Here is an 18,737-nt window from a genome sequence, read left to right as displayed (position 1 = left end):
GCTTGCGTATAGGTTGGTACACCCATGTTGTGCAATTCCTGCAGAGATCAGAAGAGGGAATCGGATCCCCTGAAACTGGAATTATGGACAGCTGTTAGCAGTTAGTTCTCTTAACTGCTGAGCCATCTCGCCATCCTCCTTTTTTTTTTTATTTTTTTTTTTTTTTTTTTTTGATGACCTTGACATTTTGAGGTGTGCTGGTCAGGCCTTCTGAATGCTCCTTGGACGACTGGCTTGGTGTTTCTCAGAATTAGAACAGTGACGAGCAGAATTACAGCCACCATTTCATTACATCATATCCTGGGTACATCTTGTCATATGACTCCTTCCATGTTGACCTTGGTTGTGTGGTTAAAGGCCTCTTTCCTTTCCATAATGTTCTCTCTCTCTCTCTCTCTCTCTCTCTCTTTCTCTCTCTTTAGACAGAGTCTCATGTAATCCAGGCTGGCCTCAAACTTGCTTTGTACTCAAGGATGATCTTGAACCCCTGGTCCCCCTGCCTGCACCTCTAAGTTCTGGGATTACAGGTGTATACCATGACACCAAGTTTCTGGGTGCTGGGGATGGGACTTGGGGCTTTGGTCATATTAAGCAAGCATTCTACCAACTGAGCCACATCCCAGGCCCCTGTACTACATTCTTTGGCAGAAAGTCACTGTGCCTAGGCCACATCTGGGGAACAAGGAGCTAAGTTCCTCCCCCTCCAGGGCAGAACAGCTGTATAGGTTTGGAATTCTGTACAGGGGCGTTACATCTCCCTATGGATTTATTTGTTCTGTATGTTAGCATTGACAAGGGTCTTTCTTTTATACTTGGGGTTACACAGTGCTACCTACTTACTGCAAGTTGCTTCCACTGGGGCAGCTGGGAGCTCTTTGTGTCAGCTCGGGTGTCTGTTGGACGGCCATCATCCTGGGCTCTGCTGGTTTTATTACTCCCTTACTTTCTGGCACCGATGATGCTCCCAGCTCATCTTGTTTGAGTTCTGCTTAACTCCAGAAGCAGCCCTACCTTCATGCACCCTGGGTCTTTCTCTGAGATATTGGTATTAGAAATCAAGATGGGGTAATGGGGGTGTTCGTGGCTGCTGGGGTGGGGGGGTGTCTTTGCTTCTAGGCTCTCTTGAATTAACAGAGCAAGGGAACAAATGTGCATTCTTAGCAGTGTGTTGCTCATGTCTGTACACATTTGTGCACACACCCAGCTGAATCCAGAGTGGCTAGAAACAAGTTCATGTGCCTATCTCCAATTCTATTTTCTTTTGGTCTTTTTTGAGACAGCGTCTCCCTGTCACCCCAGCTGTCCTGGAACTCACTATGTAGACCAGGCTGGCCTTGAACTCACAGAGAACCGCCTGCTTGAGTGCTGGGATTAAGGGCGTGTACTACCACGCCCAGCTCTATTTGTTTTTATTTTAATTTGTGTATGAGTGTATTGCCTGCATGTACGTAAGTACACTACATGTGTGCAATGCCTGAGGAGGTCAGAAGAGAGGGTGTTGAATCCCCTGGAACTGGAGTTGTAGATGGTTGTTAGCCACCATGTGGGTGCTAGGATTCAAACCCTGGTCCCCTATAAGAAAAAGCAGTGCTCTTAACTGCTGAGCATCCCCCCCCCCCTTTAAAAATATTTTATTATCTCCAATTCTTTAAAAAATTAATTTTTTTCCCAATTGTGTTTGTGTGTGTGTGTGTGTGTGTGTGTGTGTGTGTGTGTGTGTGTGTGTTCAGAGGACATCTTCTGCCCTTCCTCTCATTCAGGAAGTGACATAGGTGTTCACACCCCTGGTGGGACTTGGTAAGCTGTGCAGGGCTGCCTCAGGGTGGGCCAGGAATTTGGAAGCATTGCCTTTCCCGGTTTCCTGGTTTCAGTGCAGTTGGACTTCCTGTTCTGCTGGCTTCAGCACTGTTCAGGTGTGGGAGCTTGGCTTTGCTGGGAATCCACAAGGGGAGGCTGCTATGCTTCCCACAACTTTCCTGTAGACACCCTTGGGTGTCTGTCCTTGGGGGGGAGGGAGAGGGTGTCTGCTGTGGCTGCTTCTATTTCTAAGACATCTCAAAAAAAAAGATTTTCTTTTGGATTTATTTATTTTTTATATGTGTGAGTGTTTTACCTGCATGGGTGTAAGTGTACCTTTGTGTGCCATGCCCACAGAGGCTAGAAGAGGGCGTCAAATCCCCTGGAACTGGAGTTATAGATAGGTTTTCACCACTGTAGGTGTTAAGAACTGAACTTGGGTCCTCTGTGAGAACAGCCAGTGAACCATCTTTCAAGCCCCTTAAAAAAATTTTTTTTTTTTTTTTTCGGTCTTTTTGAAATGGGGTCTTCCTATAGCCCCAGCTGGCCTGAAACTCACTATGTAGACCAGGCTGGCCTTGAATTCACAGGGATCCACCTGCCTCTGCCTCCCAAGTGCTGGGACTACAGGCATACGCCACCACACCTAGCTTATTTTTTATTTTTAATTATGTGGCTATGTGTGCGCCTGTGCATGGATATGTACCACATGGGTTCAGGTGCCCTTAGATGCCAAGGCATCGGATTTCCCAGGAGCTGAGAATTGAGGTCCTCTGAAAGAGCAACAAGTGCTCTTAACTGCTGAACCCTTATCTCTCTAGCCCAAATGCTTTTTAAATTTCTTTTTATAATAGACTTTAATTTCTTTTTATTATTTTTATTGTATGTGTATTCGTGTATTGCCTGCATGTAGGTAAGTGCACCCATGTTGCGCAATGCCCAAAGAGGTCAGAAGAGGGTGTCAGATCCCCTGGAACTGGAGTTATGAACAGTTGTTAGCTGCCATGTGGGTGCTGGGAATCAAGCCTGGGTATTCTGTAAGAGCAGCCGGTGCTCTAACCACTGAACTATCTCTCCAGCCCCCTAAATTTTTTTCTTAAAATAGATTTGATGCTAAATTAAAGCAGCTCATTCAACACCATTTTGGTTCTTCATAGTTCAAATGGTGGGATCTTGTTACCTTGACCACTTTAAAGTGCTGTACAGAGAGAACCAGTCCTGTGTTCCATGATTCACATTGCCATTGTTCCAAGTCAGCAAAGCATCTTTGACTGTCCAGAGTAATCAGCCTTTGTGAAAAGCTGAGGAAAAGTCTGGGAGATTTCAGTTAACTGTGAAGGCTGGAATTGTCCTGCTTCAAATTTTTGCTTGAATTTTAAATAGTCTCTTCTGTCAAAATATTTTATCCACTGCTGTGGACAGTTCACCTTGAACCCATACTCAGCTTGGAGTCTGGTTCTGTGGAGTCGCCTGCATAAGGCGATTCTCATCTTGAAACTGCTGGCCTTGGATTGACCCTTCTGGCCCACTGTTTGCCATCTTTTTTGTTTTTCTTTCTTGACAGGGTCTCACTATATAGAAAGAGCTGACCTTGAACTCACAGAGATCAACCTGCCTTTGCCTCTTGAGCACTGGTAAGACACAAAGACACAAAGGTGTGTCTTACCATCCCTGCCAGTTTTTCCTCTTTTGAGACAGAGTCTCATGTAGCCCAAGCTGGCCTTGACCTTAATGTGTAACCAAGGCTGGCCTTGAACTCAGTGATCCTCCTGCTTCCTGATCCCACGTGCTGGGATCACAGGTGTGCACCAGCATGTGCAGACCACTTTCCGGCAAAGTTATCAGAGGGTCACTCATATCTTATGGCTTGGAGTTAGAATCCTGGGTCACGGAGGTTCAGAAAACTGAAGTGTACGTGGCCAAAATGTGACATTGTGGTGTCATTGTGGTGTCCTGGGACTGGGACTTGTGATCAGGCTCAGTGAACACTGCTTTTCTTGTGTTTTGTGGTGCTTAGTGCTTCTGTGCCCTGAAGACACTGTCCTGTCTTAAAAACCATTAATTAATTGACAGAGAACTGAGAGCGCATGCATGCATTTACTGTACATGTGCCCTGTCTGGGTTTTTGGTTTTGAGCACTAGAGGTTGGCTCAGGTTCATTGGGGCAGGAATGGGAGGGAGCAGAAGCAAAGTGGCCAGATGTCTCCTGGAGCCAACCTGAAGGCTGTCTGTGGGTTGGGAGTGGATTACTCGCAGCCTCCTGGGGAACAGGGCAGAGTCCATGTGTCATGGCTGTTCTTTGGCTGCTGTCTGGACACCTGGACCCACCCTCACTGCCTCCATGAGAAAGCGAAAATTCTTTAGGAGATGAGGTGACTGCCCTCTTGAGTTCAGGACATCATTCTGAACTTGGCAGAAAACAAGAGCTGATCCAATTTTCTTAGGAAACTCATATAGTAATTGGTGGAATGTTGATTGATGAAGCCTAGGGACTCACACATTATAGGCAAGTGCTCTACTACTTAGCCACAACCCCAGCAAACAATTAAAAATGTATTTTATGATTTTTATGTTTATGTGTATATGTCTGTGTATGTGTGTGTGTATGTGTGTGTATATGTGTGCACATGTCCCAGTGTATTTGTGGAGGTCAGAGGACAACTTTGGGAATGGTCTTTTTCCTTCTACTGTGTGGGTCCTGGGTCAGGTCAGCAGGCTTAGCAGCAGGCACCCTTAACCCACCAGGCCATCTCACTGGCCCCAACTCAGAATTTTTTAATTGTTTTTGGACCCCTAGTGTCTTAGTCTGTTTCTTCATTGTTGTGACAAAACACTCTGACCACTACCAAGTTGGGGGAGGAAAGGATTTATTTAGCTTACATCTTCCAGGTTGCAGCTCATCAGGGAGCCCAAGGTAGGAACTCAGGGCAGGAACCTGGAGGCAGGAGCTGGAGCACAGGCCATGGAGGAACACTGCCCACTGGCTTGCTCCCCTGGCCCCTGCTCAGCCTGCTTTCTTATGCAACACAGGCCCACCTGCCCAGGGGTGGCACCACCCACAGTGGGCTGGGCCCTCCCACATCAGTCATCAAGAAGATGCCCCTCAGACATGGCCACAGGCCAGTCCAATAGAGGCAATTCCCCAATTGAGGCACCCTCAACCCAGGTGTGTCAAGTTGACACTAAAGCTATCCAGCACACCTAGTCCACAGGACCTTTGAAGTTCTCTGGGTCTCAATCAGCACTCCGTCTTCCCATGTGCTTGCTTACTAATGGGGTAATTCCAGAGCCCATTACCCTCTTCCCCACGGTCAGGCTTGGCATTTTCCGGAGTGCTCGCTTCTCAAGATGTCAGGGTGACATTTATGTCCAAGGGTGACAGTTTGAGGAAAGGTATTCAAGCATAAACTGCAAACGCCAAAGATATCAGATGTGCTAGCACAATTCTATGTTATGCACACATCAGTGTTATGATGTGTGTTTCCCATCTCAGAGTTGAAGAAACTGAGGCTCACCATGGATAAATGGGGTAGCCTAGTAGGCGCTGGGGTCAGGCTTCGTCTTTGACTTTTAAACCTTTGTGCTTCACTGTGAGCTATGTGCATAGGGTTCCAAGTCACATTCCTGCAGGATCAGCAGGTAGACCCCTGGTAGTTGCTGGCAAAGTGGATAGTGAGAGGTTTTGCATAGGGAGGGGCTTCCACTTCTGCTGTTAGCCCCAGGAACTGGCAGCCCCAGCTGCCTGCCAGGATGTCTCATCTCTTGTGACAGTGCCTGATTTAGGCATGGACCAGTTTTCTCAGAGACCATGTTATGTATGAACCCAGCGAGGAACACTAAGGGGTCACAAGTGACCCAGGGCTGTCATTGTGCATTCTCTGTGTAAGACTGGTCACAGCGTGCTTTGTAGGATTTGGGCCACAACTGTGCTTGAGTCAGAACAAGGCCCTGAAAGACAGACTCAAGCCTAAAAAGCAATGGACTTTGACTCAAGCTCACACCCCCATCTGGAAGAGCCCTGGTGGGGCCATTTGCATCTTGATCCTGCTGAGTGTATGTTTTGCAGTAATAATGGTGGTGTGGTGTTTGACTACCAGGCTGCCAAAGCCTGCCAGCATTTCAAAAACTGTCTGTGTCGTGTCACCAAGCACAAGAGAAACCAGGCACAGATGTAGCGGAAGCCCAAGATATTAAAATCCTGAACAGTGTCGTTCGCAAGGCTTGCCTGGATATGGATATGTTTACAGAGCCAGGAAGTCAGAGAATATACAATTATAGCAATTTGCTAACCAGCCCCAGACCTTAATCAGCACAGGATCGGATTCTCTGTGTTGTATGTAAATTAACTCTTACAAAGATTGTGAGGAAGGCCGTGAGGTAAAAGACCTGTCAATTTTCAAGGAAACGCTAAGAAAATAGAACCATCAATATTTTTAAACCATGGCCAGCAGTAGTGCTGAGTTTTCTTTCAAGAAACGAGCGATGGTAGTTTTAATTGTCTTGACTCTTTGACATTTCAGAACAATCCAGAGAGGGTGGGAAGAATGGATGTAGGAGTTAGAAAACCACCAGATTGCTCCTCTCCTAACGAGTTCTAAGAGATCCCCAGTTCTCAGATTCCATCTGACATGGCTTTCCTGACCAGAGAGTGCCCATTTTTTCTTGTGCGAGATTCTCTGGGAATAGCCATATAGTTTCTGTGTGCGTGCTTGTATGTTCTGTGTGTATACATGTTTGTATTGATGTGTGCATGTGCATGTGGAAGCCAGAGGGAAACATCAGGTGCCATCTTAAATTACTCTCTGCTTTTTTATTATTTTGATTTTTCTGACTTATTTATTTTTATTTTATATGTATGAGTGTTTTGCCTGCATGTGTGTACACGCATGTATACAATACCCATGGAGCCCAGTAGAAGAGGTCAGAGCCCCTGGAACTGGAGTTACAGACGGTTGTTAGCTGCCATGTGGGCGCTAAGAACTGAATCCTGGTCTTCTGCAAGAGCAGCCAGTGCTCTTAACCGCTGAGCCATCGCTCCAGCCCTAATTCCTTTGTTGTTAATTAACTTTTGTGTGTGTGGTACTGAGTGTGGAAGTAGCTTCACGAAGGCCAGGCAGGTGCTCTGCCACTGAGCTACTTTCCCAACATATTGTGCTAGATCCCTTTAAAATTTATTTTTACATTTATTTATTTATTTATTTAATTTATTTATTTGGTCTTTTTGAGACAGGGTCTCCTTCCAGCTGGCCTGGAACTCACTATATAGACCAGGCTGGCCTTGAACTCAGAGATGGAGACAGAGGGCTCTTGCTGAGACATACATTGGCTTGGGTCTCACTTCACTACCTTCCTTCCTTCCTTCCTTCCTTCCTTCCTCCCTCCCTCCCTCCCTCCCGCCCTCCCGCTCTCTCTCTCTCTCTCTTTCTTTCTTCTTTCTTTCTTGTGTGTGTGTGTGTGTGTGTGTGTGTGTGTGTGTGTGTGTGTGTGTGTGTGTGGCTGTGGCTGTGGCTGTGTAAATGTACGCCATGTGTGTCTGGGTACCCATAGTGATCAGAAGAGGGTGTCAGGTCCTCTTGAGCTGCTGGGAACAGAACTCTGGTCCTCTACAAGAGCAGCGGCACTCCTTTTTAAAAATTTTTTTTACGGGGCTGGAGAGATGGCTCAGCAGTTACGAGCACTGACTGCTCTTGAAGAGGACCCAGATTCGATTCCCAGGACCCACATGGTGGCTAACAACCATCCTTAACTCCAGTTCCAGGGCAATCCAATGCTCTCTTCTGACCTTGGCAGTGTTGCACGGCACAGGTGCACTTACACACATGCAGACAATACACTCATATACATACATAAAATAAAAATAATAAGTAGCCAGGCGTGGTGGCATATGCCTTTAATCCCAGCACTTGGGAGGCAGAGGCAGGTGGATCTCTGTGAGTTCAAGGCCAGCCTGGTCTACATAGTGAGTTCCAGGCCAGCTGGGGCTACAGGGAGACCCTGTCTCAAAAAATAAAAATAATATTTAAAATTTTTTTACTTACTATTTTTATGTGTATGAGTGTATTCCCTGCACGTGTATAAGTGCACCCGTGTCATGCAGAGCTGCACACTCTTAATCACTCTCTCTAGCAAGAGCAGCTAGTGCTGATCCATCTCTCTGGCCCCTCATGAATTCAGTTTTTCAGACAACCTTTCACTATGTTACCCAGACTTGCTTCAAACTCCTTGGCTCTGCTGATCCTTCCTCTTTCCTCTCCCAAGAAGCTGGGAATACAGATGTGGATTCTTTTGCTTGTTTTTTTTTTTTTTTTTGAGATAGGGTCTCCAGTAGTTCCAGCCAGCCTGGAACTCCCTAAGTAGACCAAGTTGGCCTAGATCTATTAGAGATCTGCCTGCCTCTGCCTCCTGAGTGTTGGGATTAAAGGCATGTGCTACCATGCCCAGTATGCAGCAGGTTAGACATGCTCATATCTCATTGTAGGAATGAGTGCAATGTTATAGGCCCCTCCACCTCTTGTGACAACACCTCCCCTACCAGCCCCATGCTTTCTTGGGAACCTGGAGATCCAGATGTCAAAGGTTTTAAAGACATTCCTTATAAAGGAAATAGAATTTACATATTATCCAATTCTTGCTGTAATAATGTACAGTTCAAAGGAGTTTCTTTTAAAAAATATTTATTATTTTTATTTTATGTGTATGAGTGTATTGCCTGCATGTATGTAAGTGCACCCGTGAAGTGCAATGCCGTGGAGATCAGAAGAGGGCTTTGGATTCCCCTGGAATTGGAGTTAAGGATGGTTCATAGCCTCCATGTGGGTGCTGGGAATTGAACACAAGTCTGCTGCAAGAGCAGTCAGTGCTCTTAACCGCTGAGCTATCTCTTCAGCTCCTTGTTTATATTTTTGACATGGAGCTTTGCTTTGTAGCCCAGGCTGGCCTAGAACTCATGATCCTCCTGCCTCAGCATCTTGGTGGAATTGCAGGTGTACACTACTGTGCCCAGCATCAGTGTTGCTGGCTTAAAAAAAATTATCAATTCATTTTTGTGTGTTCATTTGTGCACCTGTATGTGCGAATATGTATTTGAATCTGTGCACCTATACTAGAGGTCAGTGTCGAGTGTCTTACTCAATCACCCTCCACTTTATTTTTAAGAAACAATTTATTTTATTTATTATTTTTATTATTTTATGTGTATGAGTGTATTGCCTGCATGTATATGAGTGCACCCGTGTTGTGCAATGCCGCAGGGGTCAGAAGAGGGCTTTGGATTCCCCTGGAACTGGATGTGGGTGCTGGGAATCGAACCCGGGTCCTCTGCAAGAGCAGTCACTGCTCTCAACCGCTGAGCCATGTCTCCAGCCCCCACTTTATTTTTTGAGACTAAGTCTCAGCCTTGGTGTCAGCCTTTTGTTTGGGTGGATGTATCATATTTTGTTTGTCCCTTTGTCATCTACTTTTTTTTTTTTTTTATTTTGAGATGGTTCTCCTTGTGGCCCCAGCTGGCCTGGAACTCACCATGTAGACCAGGCTGGCCTCTATCTCACAGAGATCTGCCTGCTTCTGCCTCCTGAGTGCTGGACTCAAAGGTGTGCACCACCACCACGCCTGGCCCTCTACTTTCATTACGTGCAATTCTGTGTGAACATTCCCGGATTGAGTGTGTCGCAAGTGTGCGTGTTGACCCATGTTTTCGTTTCTCTTGGGTGCAGACCTGGAGTTGTGGAATGTGGATGGCAGCTTTTGTTTTAACCGGCCTGGTGTGTATTGGCACAGGCTCCACCTCACCCTCCGAGATTGTGATTCATCGCAGTCCAATAAAAAAAATCTTGAGGTGTTGGCCCTGGCCTGTCTTGCTCCCCTCTTCCCTCTCTTTCTCTTCTCTCTACTCCATTCATATTTGACCTTGCAGATCAACTCTGAGAGCCATTTCTGGCCACAGGGCCCTTGCACATATCTGGAACATCCCCTCTCCTTATCTTCTACCTTTTTTTTTTCCTCCAAGTTACATTTATTTGTTTGTTTGTTTGTTTATGTGTGTGTACATGTGTCATGGGGCATGTCTTGATGTTGCCATTCACTTATGAGCCCTGGAGATTGAACTTAGGTGGTCAAGCTTCCTGGCAAGTGCCTTTATCCACTGAGCCATCTAGCTGGCCCTTCCAGTTTTAAGCTTCCAGTAGAGACTGGGTCCTGCCTTTTGTTGCTGTCATGTCTGTTCTCATCCAAGCCCAGTGGACTTTGTCTGCTGACTTCTGCCCTAGAGCATGGAGCAAAAGCAGCCTTTTGGTGGAGGGGACGCCTTCTTTTCTAGCAAGATCTAGAGCCTGGAGTAATTACCCTGCATAAATATCTTTTCTGCAGCTGTGCGGGGTGGCGCAAGCCTTTAATCCCAGCACATAGGAGGCAGAGGCAGGCAGATCTCTGTGAGTTCAAGGCCAGCCTGGTCCACATAGTGAGTTCCAAGACAGTTGGAGCTACAGGGAGACCCTGTCTCAAAAAAAAGACCAGAAAAAAAAAAAAAAAGGTATCTGTTCTCTGAAGACTGTGGCCTCTCACTGTTTGCTGTTTCTCTCGGGTGTCAGTGTTCTTTGCCATTGCCTCCTCTCTGATTTCTTTCCTGCATTTCACTAAAATGCAAACCCAAGTGTCCCTTTCTCCTGCTTTAAATTCTAGGGACCCTTTAAGGTGAGGGCCTGGAGCAGGAATGTAAATATCCTTTGTGCGCCACCCCCCCCACTGTCCCTCCTGAAGACTCTCTCTTGTGCAGCTTGCCTGGCCACCTGCTGGTTCTGCTCCTCCCTGGCCCTCTGTTTTATTCTTTACAAGCCGCTTTTCAGAGGATTGCCTTTCCCTTGCCTCACCCTCATCCCCAGAGACCCAGGTCCTCCTCCTCTTCCCAAGCCCTTTGTTTACACCTAGCCTGGGGGTGTGACTGTAGTGGAGCAGATGTTTAGCTTTAGTGTCCTGGGTTCGATCCTTACCCCTGTAAGACAAGCAAACAACCCCCCCCCACCCCGCCCAGCATAAACAAGGTCCAAACAGTGGACTCTTGTAGGCTCCAAAGTCAAAGCTGCCTTTGACTGTCCCTTAAATCTACCCACAAAAGGAATCAGCTTTGATCCGAAATTCAAGTGCAGTTAAAGATTTGAGAATTTTCAAGCTGGAAGGCAGACTGAAAGAGTCCAAATGCACATTCTTCTCAGTGTGGGTTGGACCCAGCTACCATGCCTCAGGCACATGGGATGGGTGGGTGCTTTCTGGTGTCCTGTTTGCCTGCTGGGCTAGTTCCCTTGTCTTATTAGCTGACTGCAGTCCATGCCCCTGGTATGGTAGCCTCTACTTATCTGTGGCTGTTCAGATTCACAAAAGCAGAGTCAAATTTTTCTTCCTCAGTGGCCCAAGCTCTGTTTTGATTGCCCAGTGGCTCTATAGGGTAGGTGCTTGTATAATGGGCAGCACAGGGCAGACTGATGCAGTGTAGGAAGCTGTGGCCTCCAGGGATTGATTAATGGATTTATTGTAAGCACCAGTACTAGGCTACTGGGCATGCAGGTAGAAACAAGGTCTCAGGTCTCCTGCCTCTGCCTGCCTATAAATGACACTTGTGTTGGGAGTTTTTGGTTTGCCTGGTCAGTCCCTGCCTGTTTTGGAGAAGCCGTGCGATGTTAGCCTCTTTTCCTATCTTCCCAAGTTGGCATGGCTTACTGCCTTTTTGTCCAGCATCTGGGAACTAACTGGCTCAAGGACAGGCAGGGAGAGCCTGGCCATCCTGTCATCTGCCTCCAGACAGTTCTATGGTCTTTTGCCAGATGACCAGTGTTCACAGTTTGATATGACCAGTGGTCAGTGATATTCCTCCAGGGCTGGGGGCTGGGAGTACATTCAGTGACTGCTTGCCTAGTATTGCAAGACCCTGGTACCATTCCCAGCATTTAAACACACAGCCAGCCAGACAGACACACACACACAACACAAAGCTCCTACAGTTTGATATGACCAGTGGTCGGTGATACCCCACCAGGGCTGGGGGCTGGAAATACATTCAGTGACTGCTTGCCTAGCGTTGTAAGACCCTGGGTACCATTCCCAGTGTTTAGACTCTCTCTCTCTCTCTCTCTCTCTCTCTCTCTCTCTCTCTTGCGCGCGCGCGCGCACACACACACACACACACACACATATACACAGCTCCTATGATAAGGATATTCTTTTTAGAACATGGCCATCCTATGAAATCATGCAGTTTTTCTGTTTGCCCTTCATTTCCTGCCTAGCCTCGGATTTTTAGGGTTTGACTGAATGATCTAAAAGTTAAATACACTGGAGGCCTCAGCAGACAGGGAAGCTAGAGTTCCACCCAGTGGGGCAGCCTGGAGAATTGATCCCTAATGAGAACTGATCCCTAATGAGCCCCCATGTGGCCTGTTCCTATGATTTTGTTTTATTTCTATTTTTGGCTTTTGAGATAGGGTCTTGTTCTGTAACCCAGACTGGTCCAAAACTTGTTTTCTCTCCTATGCTGGCCTCAAACTCATGAGAATCCTCTTGCCCTTGTCTCTGTACTGCTGGGATTACAGATATATGCCACCATGCCTAGCTAAAAAAAAATTACGTGTATATGTGTGTGTATGTTCTGTTCATGTGAATTCAGGTGCCTGTGGAGACCAGAGCCATCAGATCCTCTAAATCAGGAGCTATAGGCAGTGCTGAGCTGCCCAGTGTGGGTGCTGGGACCTGAAACTCAGGTCTTCTAGAAGAGCAGCAAGCGCTCCTAACTACCAAGCCATCTTTTATTTTTCAAAGAGAAGCTAGAGACATGGTCCAGATTTTGCTATTTTTAAAAACATTGATAACTTATTGCAGGTTTTATAAGCAGTACCCAGCTATTGGTGGGCTGGACTGAGCAGACCATGTCTGGCCTGACAGTAGTATCATTTCCCTTTTCCTGATCTGGTCTGATCACCTTCAGAATCTTTAAAAAATATATTTTATTTATTATTTCTCTCTCTCTCTTTCTTTCTTTTTTTTTTTTCTTTCTTTTCTTTTGGTCTTTTTTGAGACAGGGTCTCCCTGTAGCCCCAGCTGTCCTGGAACTCACTGTGTAGACCAGGCTGGCCTTGAACTCACAAAGATACGCCTGCCTCTGCCTCCCGAGTGCTGGAACTACAGGCGTGTGCCACCACGCCTGGCTCTTTCTTTCTTTTTTGGTCTTTTTGAGACAGAGTCTCCCTGTAGCCCTAACTGGACTGGAACTCGCTATGGAGACCAGGCTGGCCTTGAATTTACAGAGATCCACCTGCCTCTGCCTCCTGAGTGCGGGGATTAAAGGCATGCACTACCACGCCTGGCTAATATTTTTCTTTTATGTGTATGAGCGTATTGACTGCATGTATGTAAGTGCATCTGTGTTGTGCATTGCCCACAGAGGTGTTATGGATGGTGGTTTGTCGCCATGTGGGTGCTTGGAACGGACACCTGGGTCCTCTGCAAGAGCAATCAGTGCTCTTAACCACTGAGCCATCTCTAGTTCTACTTTCAAGATCTTAAGTCTCTCCCAGCAGCTGTGAGTGGACTCTTCCCAGTCTTTTACCTGGCTTTATCATGACTCCAGCTCCTACTGATCTCCCACAAATTCCTGCTCCATCCTGCTGTTAGGGGATTGTTCAAACAAACTGCTAAATTGGACACGGTGGTACAGGACTAAAATCCTAGCACTCTGAAGACTGAGGCAGGAGGATCATAGGTTCAAGGCTAAGCCTGGGCTGCATAAGGAGACCCTGCATTTAAGAAACAACAAGCCAGGTTCCTATTTTGGGGTTGGTGAAAACTGAGGGACTGTTGTATAACAAAGCGTCTTTAAAATCTGGGTTCAGTCAGGCATTGTGGTCCATCCCTGTAATCCCAGCACTTGGGAGGTGGATGCAGTAGGATCTCAAGTTCTAGGCTAGCCTGGGGTATAGGGCGAGTTTGAGACTGGCCTGGGATACACGAAATACTGTCTCAAAAAAAAAAGAATTAAAAATCTAGACTCATTTTCAGTGTGGGGGTTGGACTGCAGTCTGTCAGGAGAACTAGCCAGAAGCTGGAAAGGACAGCTGGAACCCTCTCTTGTCAGTAGAGGGGAGATGAACTTGAAATGTGATATTTTACTTTCCCCTTATGTCTGAGCTGTTGAATGCTGCAGGCATATAGACCAGTTCCATTGTAACAAACCTAGCTTTGCATTGTGGGGGCTTCACACTGCAGAGGCCTCATGCTGCTGGGACTTCACTGTGCAGGGGCCTCACACTGCAGGGGCCTCACACTGCAGGGACCTCACACTGCTAGGGTCCTCAAGCTGCAGGGGCCTCACGCTGCAGGGGCTTCATGCTGGGGCCTCACGCTGCTGGGGTGCCCAGAGGAACCCCGTGAATCTGCTTTTCTGAATCTTGCTTTCCGTTCAGCACGTGTCCACAGCAGGGATGGCCTGTGGAGACCTGCTTAGAGTTCTCACTAGTTTCCTAATCTTAGGGAGGCATTTTAGGTCAGAAGCCAGAGTGGCTAAGGCCTATTGCAAGAGGAGTTTCCTGTTCTTGGGTCCCTTTTGTGCTCCCTTGTGAAAGTGTTTGTATGTTGAGTTGCCTTCTTCCTTTGCAGAAAGGAACTCTTAATTCTGGGCAAACCAAACCAAACTGTACTTTCCTGTGAGCCAGACTGGCATAGCCCATAGTTGTTCGTATCTGTCTTTTTTTTTTTAATTTTTATTTTTTGTGTAAGAGTGTATTGCCTGTGTGTATGTGAGTGCACCCGTGTCATGCAGTGCCACTGAGGTCAGAAGAGGGCTTTGGAGTCCCCTGGAACTGGAATTAAGGATGGTTCGTAGCTGCCATGTGGGTGCTTGGAATCGAACCCAGATCCTCTGTAAGAGCAGTCAGTGCTCTTAACTGCTGGGCCATCTCTCCAGCCTATCTTTCTTTTTCACTTAGGTTTACATATTTTGTTCTTATTATTTCTAATTATGTGTATGTGTGTGCCTGAGTGTAGGTGTATATGAGTGCAGTGCCCTGTAAGGCCAGAAGAGGGTATCAGATCCCCTGGAGCTGGAGTACTGGTTGTTAGCGTACCATGTGCATGTCTGGTGCCTACAGAGGCCAGAAGCAGGAGTTGGATCCCCTGGAACTGAAGTCATAGGCAGTTGTAAGCTGCCATGGCGGTGCTGGAACTGAACTGAGGCTATGTGCAAGAGCATCAAGTGCTGTTCACTTCCAGGCCATCTCTCCAGCCCACCATCTCAGACATTTTTAACCCTGGCTTGTCACTGTTCCTGGTGAGACAGGCATCTTGCAGGCAGGCACCCGTTAGCCTGGCTGTGTGCCCAGCACTGTGCCACTGTGAAGGGGGCACCCAGAAACCGAGCTCATAATTTGGAGGTGACTGAGCAAATGAGCCACAGAGGGAGCAAGCACCTGAGAGTCCAGTTAGGGGTGGCTGTCATGGAGAGCACTCCCACAGCTGCAGGATTTGTGACGAGGAAGCTGGGACTGGGGTGTCAGAGGAAGTTCCACCGAGAAGTGACATTGAGCCAAAAACTGAAGTTGCCCAAGGTGGAAAATATTGGACACAGAACATTCTAGGTGGAGAGAGGGGCCAGCTGAGTGCAGATGAAGAGTGTCTAAGGAGCAGGAAAGGAGGAGGTCATGGTGGCTGGAGTGAGGGAATCAGGGACACAGTTGAACAAGCCCCATCATGGCGTGGGGAGTGTGGGGGAATGCATAGACAGGGCTCTGTAGCTCTGACTGGCCTAGGACTCCTTATATAGCCCAGGATGGCCCTGAATTCATGATCTTCCTGCTTCAACCTCCTGAATGCTGGGGTTATAGGTGTGAGCCACCACTCTGGCTTTGGGTTTGGCATTTTCAGTGTATAATTAGAACTCTGGTTAAGGTCACACAGCTGGCTGAGACAGGACTTGGCTCTGGCCATCTCTCTTCCAGGCTCTATGAACCTCTTGTGCCTTGGGGGGAGAGGGTGTTGGGAGGAATGGGCATGGAGGAGTGTTGGTTGAAGGGCAGGGCTGGGATTGTGGAGACCTGGAGAGTTTTCTGCTCTGCTCAGATATCAAATCCTGAGACCTGGAGGGGTTTTGAGCCTGTCTTTGTTGAACTGTGCCAGCCAGAGAGGTTTTACTTGAAGAGGCAGGGTGTTGCAAACCACAGCCAGGGTACAAAGCGGTTTGGGGAAACTGGTTTGAGGTTTCTGGGTCTTTCCCCTGACTCCCCCATAAGAGGGGATAGTGACAGCGGTGACGTATTATGCTCAGATCTGGCGGGCATGGTCCAGTGTGCACACATTGAGTCATTTCATCCTAACCATCCATTTAGAAAGATTCTAATAGCCACAGCTGAACCCAGTGGTGCTAAGAGAGGCCAAGTGGCTTGCTCAAAGGCATGCAGCAGACAGTGTCAGACAGCCCTTGGATTCACAGTGGTGTCAAGCTGCAGAGCCTACACACCCAGCAGTGCTATGATGGTATTGCTGTGTGATACTGGTGGAGATCAGCCAGTGGCACCCAGAACCTCAGCAGACTTGGCAGACTCGATTGGACTGGGCAGTTGAGGGTTTTAGGGTGGCATGCTGCTGCAGTGGAGGCAGGTATGGTCTCCGTGACTTCAGCCTTTGCTGCTTTAAGCCTGTCCTTTAAAGTGGGAACCCATACCTCTGACCCAGTCTCACGCAATTACGTCTCACCAGGGAGTGCATACAAGCTAAGTGCTCTGCCACTAAGCCGCACCTCCCCAACTCTGAGAGCTCAGATGACATAGGGAAATAGTTCCCTGACCATGCCCTCTGCCCTAGCTGACATTTCACAAACTCCTGGTCTTTCTCCTGTTTGCCTTTTACCCTTCTGTAATCAGTCTTTAAGGCAATCCGGGATTCCTAGCTAGTTTACCAAGGGGCTTTGTCCTCTGGGTCTCAGTTTCCTAATCTATAAATTGGGCATTCTCAGAACCTTCCATCTTGGGAATTGGTGGTGAGTTGGAAAGAAACAGACATTTATCTTTGGCACAATGCCTCCAGGCAGTAAGTGGTCAGTTGGGTTGCCGCAGCTACCAATGTATGTTTCTGACTGCACTCCCAAGAGGACGGGGGCTGTCCCTGAAAGTTTTCTTGATAGCCCAAATGTCTGGGAGGCCCTTAGTGATGGTTTACGGGCAGACTGGCTCCATTGTTTCCTTCTCTTTGAAATCTGAAGTCAGCTGTCAGCTGAATGGAGGAAGCTTTGGTCTGATGAATTCACCAGCTGCTGTGCATGGTGTATTGACTCACAGTTAGCCCTGCCAGGTAGCTCACTGGAAGATTCTAGATACCAGGGCTTCACAGCCTTGGCAGCTATGGATGCTTTGGGCCCAATCCCTCTGTCTTAGGGGCTCTCTTGAAGGACCTGAGCATCTTCCACTCTAAATGTCCTTGCCCGTTTGTGTTTGCTAGGGACCTCTTTGAGAACCACTGTTTTGCAGTGTTCTGGACACCTGAGCCCCTTGAAGATGGCACTCACTGGTGTGGCTGGTCCTGCCTGTCGCTCTGTTGAGCACTGAGGATACAGAGGGCATGGCATGAATGTTCCACAAATAGAATTATCATACTCCCTGTAGCTATTAATATTTAAAGGACTGGGGAGATAGTTTAGTGGGTAAAGTGCTTATCTCATAAGCATGAGGACCCAGGTTCAAATCCCCAGAATCCCTGTATTCCTACTATGAGATGGGAGGCAGAGACAGAATTCCCTGAAGCCCATGGGCTAGCCTGGTATATACTGGGGAGAACAAGAGATCTCAATGAAGGTGAAGATGAGGTTGCCCTCTCACCTTCAGGCGTGTACCGTGGAATGCTCCACTCATGAGTGTGCACACGCATGTATACATATTCATACATCACATAGCTATTTTAAGTAGTTAGATGTATGAACATGATTAGAAAGACTTGGGGATCTCTGTTTTCTGAGGTGTTCCTCCAGGCCTTGGCAAACCCCAGGGTCCTCATGGCCCCTGTTTCTGGCCCACTATTCTGTTTCTGGCCTTTCTCAGTAGGATTTCCTGCACTCCAGATTGCTTGGGATTCCCGTTTTCCATTGTCTGGCCACTGCTCCCCACTACTTCCTGTGTTTGATGGTCCGAGCTATGCTGCAGACCGTCCTCACTGCAGGGCTGTCTACCATGAGAGCCCCATGAATGGCCTGGGCACGTCAAGCATCCCTTTCACCAGGATAATCTCGGAGACCTTCTACATGTGAAGTCAGCTTGCTCAAAGGCCAGCTGCCTGGAAGGCCTGGCCCTTTCCCTGGTTTTCTGCTATTTTTCTTGTCTTCATTAGGGTGACATTTGGAAGCTGAGCCCTCCCAGGGCTTGTGGGAAGTGTGGCCTGGTTCCCAGGGGCTCCTCTGCCTTCATCAGCCTCCTTTCTGAGGCTCCTTTATTTTCCTTTCTTTCTCCCAACCCACTTCTGAGCTTCAGCCACTGCAGGCCTTTTGTGTCTGAATTGGCCTCCTTGCTGCAATTCCCCACAGCAGCCTTCAAGCCATGGGCACCTGAGCTTTCCAGAACCCAAGCCTCTGGGGGTGGGAGCTGTCCTTGTGGTTTGATGAATAATGCCGCCAGATCTCCATCCCCGTGCTCCTGAGCAGTGTTGGGAGGACCAAAAGGTTGGGCCTGTGTTATGTACCCGGGCTGCAGGTAGCCTAGGGACTGGAAGTCTGGTTGGGGCACCAAGCTAACTCTAACTCTCCTGCTGCTCCCGGGGATCCGGGGATCCGCAGCCAAGAGATCCCTGTGCAACCGAGGATGAAACCGACGCAGGCTACATCATTTGCTACATCATTACCTAGTGATTGAGAGCTAAACACAGAATTCACTTGTAAATCAGCCTCTTTGCCTGGATTGGAGCAATTTCTGTCCTGCTAGGTC

General features: G+C 47.8%; 1 protein-coding gene across 22 annotated transcripts in view; it reads left to right on the top strand.

Annotated features, from left to right (window-relative positions):
* Zmynd8 (zinc finger MYND-type containing 8) overlaps nucleotides 1-18,737 on the top strand; it is a 126,910-nt gene that overhangs the window by 11,857 nt on the left and 96,316 nt on the right. The window lies entirely within an intron of this gene.

The sequence above is a fragment of the Nannospalax galili genome, unplaced genomic scaffold, assembly GCF_000622305.1.
Source record: "Nannospalax galili isolate Female #2095 unplaced genomic scaffold, S.galili_v1.0 scaffold492, whole genome shotgun sequence".
NCBI classification, from domain to species: Eukaryota; Metazoa; Chordata; class Mammalia; order Rodentia; family Spalacidae; genus Nannospalax; species Nannospalax galili.
Note: the sequence above shows the minus strand (reverse complement) of the source record. Positions and strands in the feature narration are given on the sequence as shown.